We start from the raw sequence: 17,930 nt of genomic DNA, 5'->3' as shown, positions 1-17,930 counted from the left end.
AACGTAATCAAATAGCATTTCCTGTAAGCATAGTCATTTTGTAAGTTTCATTTACTGCTGGACGGTGTGAGAGCAAAGGAAACCATTCATGAATTGATATGATGTTCAGGATCATTCAGATTTACTGACACCTGGGGTGCCTTGGTGTTCAGACAAAAATATTCATCGCCCCACACAGATACAGACAAACAGACACAGTCACACACACTTTCATTCTGTATCTTCCCATTTCTATCACACATTTAGTGATATCTGTGTAATCCTCCCTTTAAAAGTTCATCGCACATAGAGTGAGATGCCAATAGGAGGAAAAGTGTTAACTGACCATTAGATTGCTCACAACTATTCATGCAGTATTGCGTCTGTTGTGCTGCGAGCTGAGCATTAATCAGGTCCATAACTTTGTAATACAGCAAAATGTTTATGATACAAAGTAAAGGCAGCTTATAAAGGAGGTCTACGACTGAATGTCTAGGTAGAAAAAAACACACTCAGCTGCATGTGCATTACTGTACTTGGCTGTACTGTAAGTTGTACTAATGTCTGCAAAAATGAGAGAAGCCGCACTTCATCCAACAGCCTATTAAATGACTAAATGACAGAAGAATGAGGAAGAGGCTATCAAGTTTACAACTTTAAGGTAACTTTAGAAAAAAACAGGGTGGTCCCATAAGGTCCAAATGTTCTGGTTTGACTTCAGAAATAATAAACACTGTGTCAGATGCACCTCCGCGCTTACAGCACTTAATTATTGCAGAACATGGGGTTCGTGTCCAGCAGTGTTGCCAACAGCAAGATCGTACTTTTAAGCAGGAAGCTCACTTAGAATGAAATGTTGAAATTTAATCAACTGACACAGTTTTTTTTGTTTCACAAGAGGCGCTGAGCTTATATTAGCAAGTGAATCTGAAACTGCAAAACTACAACAACTCTACACAAACATGAGTATTGTTTCCCTGTTCGAGCTGGAAATCAAAAGGACAAATTTGTGACCTATAGGCAAACATCTGTCCAGGCATTTATAGGATCACGGACTAAACGTGGTACAACCTTGCTAAGAAATAGATCATGAAAAAGTCAGTGTGTTTGCTCACCCATGAGTTGTTAAAACAATTAAGAAGAGAGGTTTTTTTCCCCCTTTTCCAAGCGGCAGAGTCAGTCTCTTTGTCTTTGGATAATCTATTATTGCCGGAGGCCAGTGTAATTGCACGGTGCTCGTTCTCTGATTCAGCACTTCCAGTGCAGTTTGAGAAAAAGCAATCAGAATTGTCCCACAGCGATCGGGTTTATTGCTCTGCTCGCTCCGTCTTATTTAAGATGACGTGAAGTGGAGCACAGAACAATGTTCAGTTGTTCTCCGAGGCCAAATCATGGCAGAGTTTTCTCCATCTTGTAGAACTGCTGTGTTTCTGAGTGTGTGTGTTTGAGGTCTCCATCTGCAGGGGACATCCTTGCTGCTGAGGTTTGCACAACAGGAAGATCTTGTCTATTGTCTCATCACTCAGGATTTTCTTTTTTTCTTTTTTTTTCTCCTCCCCTGGACTCTTTCCTCCCTCTCTTCCTTTCTCTTCTCTCTACCTCACCGTTCTGCTTTTCTCATTATCTTCCTGTTATCTTCAATTACTGTGTTTATTATCATCTTGTTTAAGCATAGAGAGCCTCAGCTGGTAGAGTCCTGTAGTTCAATTTTACAAAACAGAACTAATATGTTATAGAGTGAAATTATCAATATTGCATTTATTAAACAGCTACTACGTATGCATCCCATCCCTTTTGGGGATTTATTGCGTAAGCCTGGTACGTACTGGACTCCTCTATTGATTATGTCTGGAGCATTAGAGCAAATCCAGCTACAAAAAGAAATCTACAAATCTGTATCATTTATCTATTTGAACTCAAAACCAAAGCAAACAGATTGATTACAAGGGTTTCTATTAATACCTGACCCAGGTCCACACAAGGTCTGCAGGCAGATTGGCATTCAGGGCCCGGTCACACCAGAAAGTGGTTTCCTGAAGCTTGGTAGCCTGGGGACTACTCGTAGGGGTAGTCGGTAAACTACTGTGGCGGGTGAACTAAATGCTAACATGCTAGCTAGCTGGGTTAGTGGAGCAGTCACAGTATTTCTCAGGGCTCACTTCTATTGTCTCTGTATTGGGCCAATTTCATTTTCATTCATAGATAGTTACTGCCAAGATAGCTTCCTATTATTCAACTGCACAGATTCTCTTGACAAAATTGACTTAAGTTGAACTCAATGCAACAAAATTAATTCAGAATTACTTCACTGCTGCCAACAAATCCATTGATTCAGTGCCATTAGAATGACTTGATTTTGTCATTATATTTTTGCTGTTTTAAAGACTAATGTGACAGGGCCAATACCCCAATCTTGTGTTGTTCACATGGGTAATTCCTTATCATAAAGCATGTACGGCTCTGTTTAAATGTGTATAGCCGCTGTAGATACTTCTGTCTTAAAACAGCCAAATCTCACTCAAAAATGTCTTAATAAAATCAAAATTCCCTCAAAATGTTCCACTATTCATTTACTTTTAGATCTTTTAAATTGAATCTCAGGATCTTAAGATGGAAGCCATGATAGTTTTGTAACACATCACATGCCCTTCAGTTTCTGGTATTTATCTAAACCGTCTCACTAATGACTTCATCATGTTGTTGGCATGCTCTATACTCGTTTTCAGGCAGCAAACAAACAGATTTTTTGCCTCCCTGTAGTCAAGCCAAACGAAACTGCCTCCATCTTAAACTGACATTTGTTCCCGTATCTAATTCTTGAATAGCATCCCAGCTGAGTCTGAGACGCGAGGAGAGAAAGAGTGAAGATGTTGAGCAGGGACACAAAGACTCAACTGTACCCAAGCATTTGCCTCTGAAAGGACAACGGCTTAAACCCCAAACCGAGCACGCTCCGCAAAAGAGTTATAGAGCAGGAAAAACGTGCACCTGTGGCTGTTCTGTCAACAAATGACAGGCGATCAGTGTTCTCCGTTGTGATGGAGTTCACCAGACAAACAAACTCACACAAATATACACACACAAACACCAGACAGGAATTTCTGGTCCTGTCTCCCACCTACCCCCCAGACAGGTGCTTATTAAGACGGCAAAGCCTTTCCTTTCTTCTTCTTGCGCCCTGCCTGGACGAGGTCAAGGGACTTAAAATGAGAGAAAAAACAAGACAGATAAAGAGGGAGATGCAGATTTCTTACCAGACCACCCACCACCATCCCCGGGATCTCATCTTCCTCTTTTTTTCTCTCACATCAGAAATCAGAAAAGTGGAGCAGATCGCCAAATGTTCCTGTGTCTCACCAGGTTGCCAACTGTACTACAAACCCTAGGCAGCTGGGGATAAATAAGCAATGAATGTAGTTTTCTATCTTACTAGCTGAAGCAGATAAAACTGGGGCTTTGTCGAGTCTCAAATTATCCTGCGAAGCTGTTTAGGAATTCCCACACAGATGGAAGGAAATTTGTATAATTCATAAAGCCTTTGAAACCAACTCAGAGGCTCTAAAAATGTTTTGTTTTCTTACTTTATGTTCTCTGTATGAGGCTGCATTTTACATTATAAATGCTCTTTGAGTTTGTTTCTCGCTATTATATTTCCTGACCCGATTTGTCTCCCATTCTAAATGATAAAATAACTCTGGACAATCCTCCGTTCTGCTGAGCGCAGCAGTCCGAGGCGAACTCTGCTTTTAATATTCCTGCTATTGTTGTGGCTTTCCTCGCCCTGCTGTTAGTCTGGAAGTTGTTTGATTTGTCGAGCCAAAGCGCTCTGGGGTTCTTGTGGTTGGTATTGATGGAGAAATGGCATGTTCTTTATGTATCAAGGATCAGTGAGATTGTGTGGGAGCAAGGACAGCACTTCCTCTGTGGGTAGATGGGATGTTTGTAGTTAATGGTGTAGTGGGCGGTCCCCCCCCCCCTTCTTATGCAAGCAGCACAATTTTGTTTTGTGATAGATTTGACATGACAGCTGCCAAAAAAACAAAACATTTAACGTGTGTGTTACATTAAATTACATTTGACTGTGTGTGTGTGTGCGTGTGTGTGTGTGTGTGTGTGTGTGTGTGTGTGTGTGTGTGTGTGTGTGTGTGAGAGCGCTGCTCGATTACTCACGTGCTTCAAAGTAAAGTCTGTGTAGCTTTGGGACTGTATGTTGCAACACTTTACAGCACTCATTAAGCTTGGTTGGATGGATACTGTAACTCATTAAATCCCAGTTTGCCATGGCCCAGTTGTATGTGTATGGACCCAGAAAACCAGTATAGGAGCTGTGGAGGGATTTTATTTATTTGGCTAGAGCTGAGGAGACTAGCAGTGAACAGGAGGTAGATCATATAATACACTGCATTTTGCTCAGCTGTGGTGTTTCAGTCGAAGGAATAGTTTGACATTTTGGGAAACACACTTGATGAGAAGATCAATGCCACTCTGACGACTGAGTGCTAATATCAAGGCTACATATAGAAGCTGATTAGCTTATGTAGCATAGCTCTGTCCAAAGGTTAAAAAAAAGAAAAGAAAAAATCAGTCTGTACCAAAAGGGGTAGACCCCTAAATGTCACAGTAGCTACACATTTAGTGGACAGACATGAGAGTGGGTCTTGTCATCTCACTCTCGGCAAGGAAGCGAATAAGCATCTTTCCCAAAATGTTGCACTACTCCTTTAAGCAGTTACTATTTTACTCACGCCTTTCTACCAACAAAATACATCCAGCAAAACAAAATACTCTGCACCATTATTTTTATACCATTTAATTGTACTCCATCCCCAGTCACTGCTATTATTATTGTCACAAGGAGTCGTAGTGGTAACAGTGGTAGTAGTGGTTTCTTTCATTACTCTCAGTTTATGAAACTGTAATTATTCTTATGCTGTATTCCAGCAAGAGCTCCTCCTATTACAGCTTAATCTCACTCCTCATCTCGTCCCCTCTCAACACACATAATTATTAATCAGCACATTTTAATTTAACACTACAGACTCTGACCCCCATTCAGTGTCTGATAATAACTATGAGGGTGAGCAGGTGCTCTCATTATCCTAATGTACCGGCTGGTAATGCGATCTCCCGGGTAGGCGGGTTGTAAGCGAGTGGTTTCTCCTGTCATCGCCGCAGAATCCCGTGAGCCAAAAAATGACGCTCATCTGAATCATTAAAATGCTCATAAGTCTGAATGATTTTTTTATTGCGACCATTACCTGTTTGCAACATTTCTGTTGTCTTTCTATCTCTTTCTTTTCCTACGTCTTTATGCAGAAAGTTTTCCCCAGAATTCATTTTCCTCAAGCCCCACATAACTAACACGCTGCATAAAACCACAAACCACTGTCAGTGTTGAGGAACTGCTCGACTGAACTAACTCCTGATCTCTTGCTCTCTCCCAGCTAGGAAAAAAAAACAAAAAAAAAAACATGGAAGAAGGGCCAAGAATGCTTCTTATCTGTTATGGGAGAAAGGAAAAAAAAAAAGCTTAAGTGTTCAAGTGTGCAAGATTATCTGTACAATTGTGTGGTCAACCATCAGTAGTATAATGGCACTGAGTGCCAGATGTGCCCCTTTTACATTATAGATGATAGTGGCGCCCATAAGGTCAGCATGGGGTTTCCACATCGGTGTCCCTACCTTTGTCTGTCTCCAAGATGTGCTTTGTGTCAGTGGCTGTTTTAATGTAGTTTATGGTTATTTATTGATGCTTTCTCGTTTCTGCATTGAAGTCTGTCTCGCAACTTTCTGCCAGACACATTTCCTTTAGGGTGAATTCTCCGTGTGGCATGGCGCTCGTTTGAGTCGTCATCATTCATTTTTAAATTTCTTTAACAGTCATGTGTCTCCCACACTGACTCAGCTGACCAGCCTTAGAAAATAAAAGATATGTATGTATACATATATTACCGGTTTTGATATGTGCACGTCTTACAAAACTGTTCAAAGGATCTTCCCCTCTCATCTCCTCTCCCTGTCCTCTCCCCTCTCTTGTTAAATTGGTGGGCAGGTGTTTGGGTGCAGCAGAGGTTAATGCACCATTCCTCCATGTCCTTTGGGACCTGTGTCCACAGCCCTGTTTCATGCCATTAAAAATTGTGATTAATGCACGCCCACACACACACACACACACACACACACACACACACACACACACACACACACACGCACAGCAATACCATATCATGCCCATTTAATTAACTTGAAAGGAATATGTTCCTTTATAATAGGTTTTTAAATATCTGATCTCTTTCACTCATAACATAATAATGTTACGGTAGGTTACATTTTGTTTACACGCTCCCTGCTCCTCATTCTGACATCCCTCTGGCTTAACTAAGATTTAACATTAAAATCCACATCATGCTGTTGTTGGTGTGTAGTTTTTCCCTCCAGTTGATCAAAGCTATTCAATCGCTCTTTATAAAAAATTTTAAATAGCGTAAAGCCTCACCTTTGGGAGAGATAAGCATTTGCCAGAAGGATGATTATTTAGCTGGATGTTGTCTGTCTGTAGTAATGGGAGTAAATGGTTTGTATGGCCAAAAGCTTCCCACAACTGCCTAAAGTTACTATATGAAAAAGGCTGATTATATTTGATATCTCTGACTCGTTGTTTACATAGAGAGACAAGGAAACAGACAAATCTTCAAAGGAAAGCAGTTTTTGGAGAAGATGTACAGTGTATATATGTAATACATGGATATGTATGTAGTTTTTAAAATATTTTTAGAACAGCGCATGTCTAAAACTGATGATGGTGATTAAAATAATCATGACAATTATCATGATAATGACTATCATTACAGCAATCGTGATATTACTACCACAGCTGCTGATAAGCAACAAGCAGCAAGAAAGAGACGACGGCTGATCCGAATGCAGATGAGACAACCTACTGAGAGACGGGGAGAAGCTTCTAGGCACTTCTCTCGGTGCGAGACTTGGAAATGTAAAACGGGTTTACCAATCATGACAGGATTGCTAGAAGGAAATACAACATGCTTCATTAACAGTCTATTCTAGTTTACACTGTAGGCAAGCATATCTGTTTGGATTTGTGCCTGTTCAAAAAGGTTTTGTTGCGCCACGCCCCTGCACTGTAATAACCCTCCCAAATCGATTTCCCTTGAATTTTGTTAATATTAATACCACTGGGGCTGTGTTTCGCTCCGACAGGCAGCATTTGACAGTCAGACAGCAGCGGGGCGGGGCCATTTGGGGTGGGGCCATTTGTAGCATTCAGATGTTAAGAGACCAATTACACATTGCATGAATCTGAGTATTAAGAGCCTGCAACCTGTTTCCTGTCTGGTTTACTCTACCTGGTTTCAACACTGACGTCATCGTTCTTAAGAGGAGACACATAAACACAGCAACCTGCATGCTTGACTAAACCCTGGTCCTTTGTCTCTGGTTCCGGATCAACACACACATGTAAGCGACTGAGGAGTCAGTGGACTGACAGGTTCCCTGCAACTTGAGCTGACTTTGGCCAACACGTGAGGAATTTTAAGGTTTAGTGATCGAGTTGCATGTCGAGAAGCTGACAAGATATGAAATATTGCACATTCCCCTTACTGATCTCAGAAAAAGAGTAAATAGAGTGTAGAGGGATCAACTGAGCCACAGTTATATACTATTTCTGGCAAAATTTGAATTTGAGTGCTATGGGAAGATGACTATTTCATTTCATTTTGAGTATCATTTCAGGTTCGTGGGATAGTGGTGCAACTTAGCAATATCCAAAGCCTTCTGTCTCTGAGGCAAAACTTATTTGTGACTGAGTGGAGGCTGTGTAACTTAGTGTTGGTAAACCGGACACCTTGGTTTCCTTTCGTGCAGCGCAGTTGACCACATTCAAACTGATGCATACGTCGAGTTAGCACAGCTGGCGACAAAACAGGTCATTGAGGGGATAAAAAAAATACTCTGCTAAACTTAGACAGCCACCACCAAACTCAGTGCACTCTGATACAGATATAAAGTAGCAATATAAACACAGCACTAAACCGCAGCGTCCAAATAAAATGAGAAGTAAAGCTGCCCAAATATGCCTTCTTCATCTCTGTTCCCCAGACAGACAAAAGTTATTTCTGAAAACATGACAAGCTATTTTTACATGCTGAAAATGTCAGCGTCTTGTTTACTGATTCTGCCCCACTTCACCCTCCTCCCTTATTCTACTTCCTTGTCCCACTCAGTCTATGAACTTGAAACCACAGATTTAACAAGGGAAGATTAAGACAGAAGCGAATCACACCCAGTTCCTGGCTTTATAAGACGTGTCTTTTTCACATCTGCTGTTATAATTACATGACAGTCTGCTTCTACTCTTGCAACCTGTTCTCTTTTTTTCTCATTGCCCCCAATTTTCATTATTTTCTCACTACACCCTATTTTTATGTTTCCAACTCAGTTCTTAATATTGTCTCAATACACTAAGCCTTAATGTTAATAGCGTGTGCTGCACCTATGCACTGAAATAACAAATCTTACAGTTTATGCATATTTTATTTAATTTCCCTACAATATCGTCTCGTGGCAACTGAGGCATGAAGAACTTTTTTATAGTTATGTTTAGGCATTGACTGCACTTGATTAAAGTCAGGGCAAGGTCATGGTCCTGGTTTAGTAGAGAAAAGATCCACAGTGACTTGAAGCAAAAGGCACAAGGTGTTTATTAACATTTAAAATAAAACCACAATCCTTAACCTTAACCTTAACCAAAATGCTTTACTTGCCTAAACCTAACCACATGTGGGAGTCAGGGTAGGAACTGCTGTCAGAGTCAACAAAAAAACAAAACAAAAATCAAAAGAAAACCAAAAAAAAATAGATGTATACAAAGGTAACTTCTAATGGACAGTGTCAGGCAGTGATATTAGGATTTGTGCACCAATACATCTGGCAGTGATCCTTCATTAGAAATGCAGTGCCAGCAACATTACTCCAGACATTAGTTTCCATGTTGTGCAAAGAGAGGGGATGTTCATCAAAATGAAAAGATATTAAGAGAGTGAAAATTCAGTAAGATGATTAAAAAATGCATATACATCAATATACACATGTAAACATACACTCATGGAAAAAACGCACACAACACACTAGTCAGCACCAGAAGACTCCACTGCTCTAGTTGCACATGAGGGCTGGTAACCACAACTCTTTCATGAACAGCGCTCAAGTCTTTGGTGGTCAACTTGATATAAAGACATGCTGACCTCCAGCAGGTCATCAGAGGGTAGAGAGACGAGGCAAATCGGAGGGGGAGGGGAAGTATGGAGCGAACATGCGTCTGGGAACCAAGTGTGATTCACACGCTACTCATCCCCATGCAACTCAGTTCTACACAGAGCCTCAGGCACTTCACTTAGAGGGGGCTTTGTTTGGAGTCCTGTGAGTGTTAAAAGGACCTCCTGTGAATCAACAACTGTATAATTTCATTTGTCTCCTTCTAACTAATCAGGGGTTCATCGTTCATTCATTTGCTCTTTTGTCTTCCAGACTCAAAGCCCCCCACAGAAAGAAACGAGTCAAAGAGAGATCAGCGTGTCCGAGGAATCGATAAGATTCCCACTTTTGTTTCGGAATGGGTTTTATTTAATAGAGGCTCAGTTTCACAGGCAATGCACAATTAGAAAGTTGTCGACTTGTGATGTTCCACTACAGGTGGCAGAAAGTGGGTAACAAGTTGAAGAGGGTTGTCATTATCCACCAACGAGCCAGTTAAGGAAGTGGTCCTCAGCCTCTTTGTTGAGGAGCTTTAAGCGGTGACACAGCGGTCGCAAAGTTTACAACTCCACGCCAACTAAATCCTCCGCGCTTCTTAAATTCTGCTTTCAGGCGAGCCTGAATCCTAATGGTAATACGAAGTTTCCAAATTATCAGATTAAAATGGCGATACTCTAGTTTGGTTGATAATATGCTGCTTAATGGATATTGTGAGAGCGAGGGAGAGGGTGAGAAAGACAAAGAGAGACTACACATCCGGTCGGTCAAAGTCAGCCAGATTGACTCTGGGGACTGTCAGCGTCCCACTGTAATCACAGCACCCAGGTGATCAGTCTTCCGGGAAACCTTTGAGACAGACGGGAGGCGACTGCGGGGTGAAACGGCTTAAAACAGCAAAATACCAGACCAGTGTCGCAACATTTTCGATATTTCAGAATTAGAGACAGCTTATGGAAGTTGCATTTTGATGCCTTCGGGCACATAAATCACAACATTCCTGTTCAAAAACAGTATGTACTCTGCATACTTTGGAGCATTACAGTAGAACTTTCTTTTATGGAGATGGCACAAACAGAATTGTGGGATAAATAAATAAATAAACCTGAAGATTCAGTCAGTAAACAGCCGATTATTTGATTTATTATTTTTGTTTTAATTAACTGTATTGTTCATGTTTATTGCCCATTTTAACGGTTTGTCCCCTTCATTTACTGCACAATAGAGCTATGACACACTCTCAGCACCCCAAGAGACAGTGTTCCTAAATAGCCTACCACCTTGTGACTTGTGGTTTCTCTTTGCTTCCTTGTGCTTTCTTTTGTGTTCTGTTTACCGTGCATTGCACCAGATTTTTGTGATGAAGCTGTAGAAATCAACCTGACTCATCTTATAAAGAATTTCACAGGCTGGAGCTGGTGGTGTCCTTACTACTAACGTAGGGGGGTCTGATGACTTGGCCTTCGCTCAGGGAGACAGAAAAGGGCTGGCGGCAAGTCTTGCAATGAGATCTGACTCAGTTGTGAAGCAGGTGTTTCAGCAAAAAAAAGAAAAAAAAGAAAAAGGGATACAGACAGTCCAGAAACATGGTCAAAAGTCAATAAGTCCCAAATGGAATGAAATTAATACATTTTTTTACTGATTGAAGCTATTGAGTGTAGTTTGCATTTTGATCTACACTGGCAGCAGACATTATATAGTTCTTATATTTTTCACTCTATGTTGCAATTGTATATAGTTATTATTATATATTGCAATAAGGAGATTCAGAGGTTTATTCTAACAGAAACCTGACAACATGGCAAAGCTCATGATTTCTTTCAGTTATCTAATCCATTTCAGCCCTGAACCTATTTCTACTGTACCGCTAAGGCACAGTAGAAATAGGTCTCGTCAACTTTGTTTTTCTTTTCAATTATTACACTTTTTCTGCAAATCTTACCGTATATTAGATCTAACACAGGCGGCAGCCATAGATAAAACAAAGTACAGTATGATTCTCTCTGGGATTTGTGGTTTGGTTTTGAAAGGTTTGTGTTAGATTCAATTTGGAGCAAAAACTTTGTGGCAAAGCTCAGCCAGAGGCATTTGACAGGTGTTTAACCCTAAACAATACAGCTAAATAGAAGCTCCTACAGTTATGTGTGTGCTCGTATGTGTGAGACGGAGAGAAACAGAGAGAGAGAGAGAGAGAGGGAGAGCGACTTGTTAAAATTATCTGAGCCCCCCTATGAACCCATGAACTCTCACACTCCTGGTGTCCTGCTATGATAGCTGAGGCCTGGTCTGACCTGGGCATCTGTAGACAGCAAATGCATCTGGCAGATGGCTCTATGTGTGTGTATTGGCATTGGCATGTGTGTGTGTGTGTGTGTGTGTGTGTGTGTGTGTGTGTGTGTGTGTGTGTGTGTGTGTGTGTGTGTGTGTGTGTGTGTGTGTGTGTGTGTCTGTGAAAACTACACGACTACACTAACTACACTAATTCGCATTTGTGTTTATGTGTACAGGGCAACAGCCCAATCCGTGAGCAAACAGGTATTAGTGCATCCTGTGTGTGAGCCAGATGAACAACCAGTCACAAATTGACAAGCTGGTATGTCTCTGTGTCACTGCCCGTCAAACATGTCTGCCTGATAGCAAAAAATTCATCATCTTTGACTCCGTGGACTGTCATAGGATTTTGACTGGACACTTTTGCTGGAATAAACATAAAACCTGTTTAATTTTTGTTGTTGTCATCCTGTGTAGATTTATCCAGTAAATAATTTAGTTTTATACCGTGGCTACAGAAAAGATTGTAATTGGCTGGCAGGTTTCCATTAGAACAATCAACAGCAAATTGGGAGGGGGTATTTTCCCTCGCTGTTAATTATCATTTAGGATTTTTCTTTTATTGATATCCGCTGTGCTCCTCAACGTAGAGACATATGTATAATAGTATGGCTGTAAATACTACGATACCCATAAGCCTCTGCCACCCTTTGCTGTGTAGAAGCTAGTAAGAGGAGCCAATCAAAGCTGCAACAAAGTCACAATGCTCCGTTGTTGAAGTGCGAACGACATGCCAAGCTAAAGCTGCTGAATTCATCCAAAAAGAAGTGATTTAAACTGCTGAATATATAACCAGCATCCTGCAAATCCTGTGCTTTAAAGGAATTGTTAGACTTTTTTTTAAATATAGTTTTTTATTGAGAGTTAGATGAGAAGAACAATACCGATGTCATGTCCGTCCATTAAATACAGAGCTTGAGCCAGGAGACAATTATCTTAGACTGTAGGTTAACATAAAGATTTTTTTCTGACACGTAAATGTAAAAATGACAATCTGTGGTTTTATCGGAAGTTACCTGCTGTAGCCCAACTATTTCTTGGCAAACGGAGTCACTGTGCTCAGTAGCCTGTTGACCAAGCTGAGCTAATCACCTCCTGGCTCTAATGCCTTACTGAAAGCACTGACATGAGAGTGGTGCTGATCCACTCATCTAACTCTCTGTAGGACAAGGGAATAAGTGAATTTGCCAAAATGCTGAACTATTCTTCCTATGTTATTTTTGTCCCCAAAATCCTCCCTGGGAGTCTCATACTTAATTCTTCTCTTCATATGTTCGTGTACACAAGCGTGAACCTTTGACTTCTTATCAACAAACTGTTTATTTTCTGACGCAGTTGTTATTTTTTTGTACTTATAAGTTTCGTGTCTTCCAAGCTTTGAAAGTGTTTATTTTCTCCAACAGTCAGAGTAAAGAATGTATAATGACCTTTAAAGAAAATAAACAGGACTTTTAACTTGAAACCCTCTATTATAGCTCGAGTATTATTGCTATAGCAACGCTACTTATTCTTCACACTATATGACGGTTAACTCCTAACTATGGTCAACGAGCGGGTTTTAAAAATTGGAGGGGGATTTACACACAAACTGTTTTGTTTTGTTTTTTTACCAAGTGATATGAGTGCAAGAATGCAATAGTGGAAATAGTAAATAATGGATTGCCTCTACCTCATCTACTGTTTATTTTATATTTAGATAACTTGTCTTGCATTATTGCTTGTATGTAAGTATAGCTGTGTAACATGGAAATCTAAGTACCAACGCAGAGTTTTGAAATGAGATAGTTCATGATCAAACTGAGATATACCGTGTCTTATACTATTATGAGTAATCTGGGTAAATTAACGTGTTGATGGTGAAAGAAACTGTCTCCGTGTTTTGTGTGTGTTTCATAATCAGAGGGTAAGCCTGTGGGGACAGGTACAGGAATGCAATGATGGAGGCAGCGGAAAAATATCGTCATCGGAGACTGTGTAGGTGATAGAAAGTATACAGGGTGGGATTGTGTGTATTGTTTGACTTCTGTTTGTGTGTGCACATGGTTGTGTACGTGTGTGTGTGTGTGTGTGCGCGCGTGTGTGTGTGTGAGGTGCGGCTCAGCCTTGCGTTATCTTTGCATTCCTAACTACACCAACTCCTCTACACGACTGCCATGGCAACCTAGAGGGGAAAACGCACTAAATCTGACACCCACCCCTCCCTTTTACACGCACACACACACACACACACACACACACACACACACACACACACACACACACACACACACACACACACACACACACACACACACACACACACACACACACACACAGAGAGACACAGACACAGACACAGACACACACAATTAATTCCTGGTGCCTGGCTCTCAGAGGCATACAGTTACACGAGGGGGTTACCTTTGAATGTTCAGGTTTAAGAGGGACGACCTGCGGAGAAGAAAGTGTGTCCTGAGGGAGCTGGTGAACATTCAGACGCTCTTGCTCTTTGTAGTGTTTCCGACGACCAGTAAACAGGCGGCCTCCAAACAGAACTTCCTTCGTTCTTTCATCTTCCATTTCAAGCACCTGTTGAAAATGTTCAAATTTCACTTTAGCCTTAAATTGAGTTTTTTTTTTTTTTTTTTTTTTTTAATTTTCAGGGGAGGGGAATCAGAGAGAAGCATTGAGTTTCAAATGGGAGGTCTAATGTCTCCAGTTTTCGACTGAAGAGGATTCTTCACATGCAGTCCAAATGCAAACAAAGACCTTTTGGTGTCATGACAGGAATCTTTTATGGGGCCTCCTGTGGTAACGGGAAGTGACACACAGAAAACAGACAGAAACCTGAGCAGCTCAATACCTGGTTTGTCAATTAGCCCAAACAAACAGTGTGAGAGGGCAAAAACTCTGAACTTCTCCTTTTGGGAAAGAGCTCATGCAATGTGAAGAGGCTTCAAATTTAACAACAGTTCCCACTCACATAGACATTTTACATGCTTCCATCCACTACTACTGGGAGAAAAATGCTCATGTAAAATGAAAAAAAACCCAAAAAACTCAATAAGTTCACATAAGGATGTAATTAAAGGAAGTGAAATAGTTGTAGTAGTATCATAAAAAATATATTTGTCATGTAAAAATAAAGCTTAAAATAACACTATTTTGCAATAAGTGTTCATGTGTGTGACAATCACAGCAGAAGCTCAACTAAATACAATGTATAGCCATTGTTACAGGTTCTGCTTATGTTTCCAAAGTTCTCCACCCAGTTTGGGGAGTTACTTTCAGTACTGCTTAGGAGAGGTGATGCTGAACGCGTCTTCCAGGAACTTTCGGGTTGCAGGTTTCACTGACGTGGGTCGTGACTGATCAAGCGGACGTGTCGTCATATCGCAGCAAAGACGACTACAAATAAACACAACAGTAACCACCACTTCACTACTGCATCTGTATCGGCCGGGACAATCAATACTTTCAAAAAAAAAAAAGGAGAACAAAGGAGAAAGCTTGTTGGACAAATGAACATGTCCAAGCTCTCATTATGGGGAAGCCGGGGAAGAGGGAGTTCAGTAATTAGAAAACCAAAAGGCGTACCAAACAAATCCTAGAGATTTGAAAATGTAAATAAGGCTGCCGAGAGAAGGTGTGAAGTTCGGGAAGGCGACTGAAATTGAAGCATGAGATAGCAAAAGACTGTAAATACAGTTTTTGGCGGTTCTCTGTTTCAGGGACGAACACGTGACAGCAATGGCATTAGTCTTAAGGACAAGTTTGCGGCAAGTAGTTTGCAGTACATCTGTCCAATGCAAGCTTTAAGAGGACTGACCACCCTTCTAAATAATAGGCGGTTTCACTCTAACTCTGAGATAGTCACTCTGCTGAGCCTCTACTGAGAACCATTCCCAGCACTCTGATATTACCCTACTTATCATGACTGACAGTAGCCTCTGAGGGAGAGATAGTATGGGTCTTATCTGACCTGAGTTATGCCTTCAGTCATCAGAAGAAGTCGGGTTTTTTTTTGCTACTTTGCATTAAAACCCACTTGTCTTCTCACTGAATTTAATTTGAGACGATTGTCCCCTTTAATAATTCATTCAAGCTGAGGAAAGAAAAGAGAGCAGGTACAGCAGTCTGAACACTGGCAAAGCAGTGGACACGTGGATGTAGGCATGTGGAGCCTAAATCCATCTTTCTAGTCAAACCTGGATCAGTTTATATTATCAGGTATTAAATATTCTGTTTTTTTCACTGATTCTGTACTTGGGTGATAGGGATCATGGCGCAGAGGAGCAGGGGTACGAAGAGAGATGCAAACAACACACATCATGTGGACCGGTCAAGAGTGCTGCTCCTATCTCAGCATCCTGACGCTGTATCCGAGGCCAGGACCTGGGCAGTTTATGATTGGCTCCTCTCCCCATGTTGCAGTGTGCAAAGAGGTTGCGTCTATCCCAGTCTCTCTCCCTCTCTTCCTCACTCATACACACACACACACACACACACACACACTCACAGCAGCCTGCAGCATGTCAACAAACTGCTAATTCAACAGTGTGCATGTTGAGGCAGCTGGTTGAACATTAAGCTGCTCTGTCTCCCCTTCATAATTTAAGGGAGCGTTATGAAAGATGAGCAATTCCAAATCTTTTATGGGACAGAGCGTACACAGACAATTTCAACCTCATGCCAACACAAGCAAGAACTGCGCAAGTGTACAAAGCATACAATATGTGCACACTAATGGCATATTTAATTTATCAGTAATAATTTATAGATATAATGTGGTTTGGTGCATTTAACATGTGACTCACGGAAGAATCTAGCCAAATAAAATTATTTCCCCCCACACTTTTCACTTTTTTTTTTTTCAACTAAAGAAACTATGTGGGAAAATGTCTTCTAATACTGCACTGTTTATAAGGGATTCCACCCCCTCTGCCGCGCTCCTCTAATTTGGATGTTCCCACAACATCTCAGCCCAAAAATCTCGGCCTCTTGTGACAGAAGATTTATCTTGTCATGGATAACAGTTTCATATGACAGCCTTTCCTGAGGGGTTTGCAGACTGACACCACACACGGTTAACAAGAAGATTCCTAGCACACATACACAATAATACTACGGCAGGATATGCGAATTTCTGCAAGAATTTAATGTAAGACCAAATAATAAGTCTAAATAGCAAAATGTGTCTAGAAGCTTCCCTCCAATATTTATATGCAAAGCACAAGCTATGTGTATTACCCCATTAGCAGAAGTATTACATGCTCTGCATTGCCAAAAATAGATTCAATGCAACATACTCTTAATCATCTTGAGAGGACTGTGACGCTCTCCAAATTCAACAGGTGGTCTTGTAAAAGATATCACTTTTCCAGGATCCAGTCTCCGTTGTGCCACTTATGCTGATTGTCTCAGCTCTGCAATAAATCCTCGCATGAGGTTCAGGAAACCGGCGGGTTCTGTGTCCAATTGAGTCACGTGCATGGATGTCGCCTTCACAGGAAGTGGACCCTATCAATGGGATGCTCAGAGTGGAGGAAAGGGGCTACCTGATTTGGGGGGTTAAGAGATCTAGAGCTGTGTTATCTCTGCCATTTTCCCCCATCGCTTCGAGGACTCTCTTCATGGCCTCCTTATGACACACTAAAAAGAGCAGAGCAGGACACAGACTACAGCAGAATCTGAAGGTGTTTTGGTGGCTCTGTTTAAATAAGTCAAAAGGCCAACAGATAATACCTTGTTTGAGTGTCATTTCTCACTAAGACATGAGAGGACATGCTAAGTTAAAAGGTTAATCTCTACGGATGACTGCCTCCATCCAACACAGCGGCTGTGTTTGTCACTCTGTGAGCTTTGCCTCTCCTTTTGCTGCCTGTAATGGAAACCAGCAGGGGTCCGGCCTGGCTGAGCAGCAGCCGGCAGTGTTTTTCTATCGCTCTGTCACCCCAGCCGTGATGAACAGAGGCAGGAGCAGACCAGGGGGGTATCAGGAGGGAAGGGACGCTGGTATGCATACACCTTCCCCACATCAAAGAGCCTCCGACCAAGTCAGATGGCTTGCAGAAAAAAAAACCCAGCATAGCCCAGTGGATTTTTAACCAAAAAGTGGTTTCTTTCTTTTTGTGAGACCTTGTATCCTTTGTAGCATTAAGCTGCAACTTTAAAATACTGGGGGATTTACAGCACTTGAAAAACCTGTCATGTGTAGTTTGCTGCAAATCCACTGACAACCCGAACGCTGGGCTGTGTATTTACAATGAGAAACATCCTTGTGACAGCTCGTAGGACAAAAGCCTTGATGAAAATCTGCGAGTGTGGCTAATGGCCAGGTTGCATGGTTGGTGAGGAGCTCCTCCCAC

The sequence above is a fragment of the Xiphias gladius genome, chromosome 20 (genome assembly GCF_016859285.1).
Source record: "Xiphias gladius isolate SHS-SW01 ecotype Sanya breed wild chromosome 20, ASM1685928v1, whole genome shotgun sequence".
Taxonomy (NCBI): Eukaryota; Metazoa; Chordata; class Actinopteri; order Istiophoriformes; family Xiphiidae; genus Xiphias; species Xiphias gladius.
The sequence above is the reverse complement of the archived record's forward strand: the minus strand, read 5'-3'. Positions refer to the sequence as shown.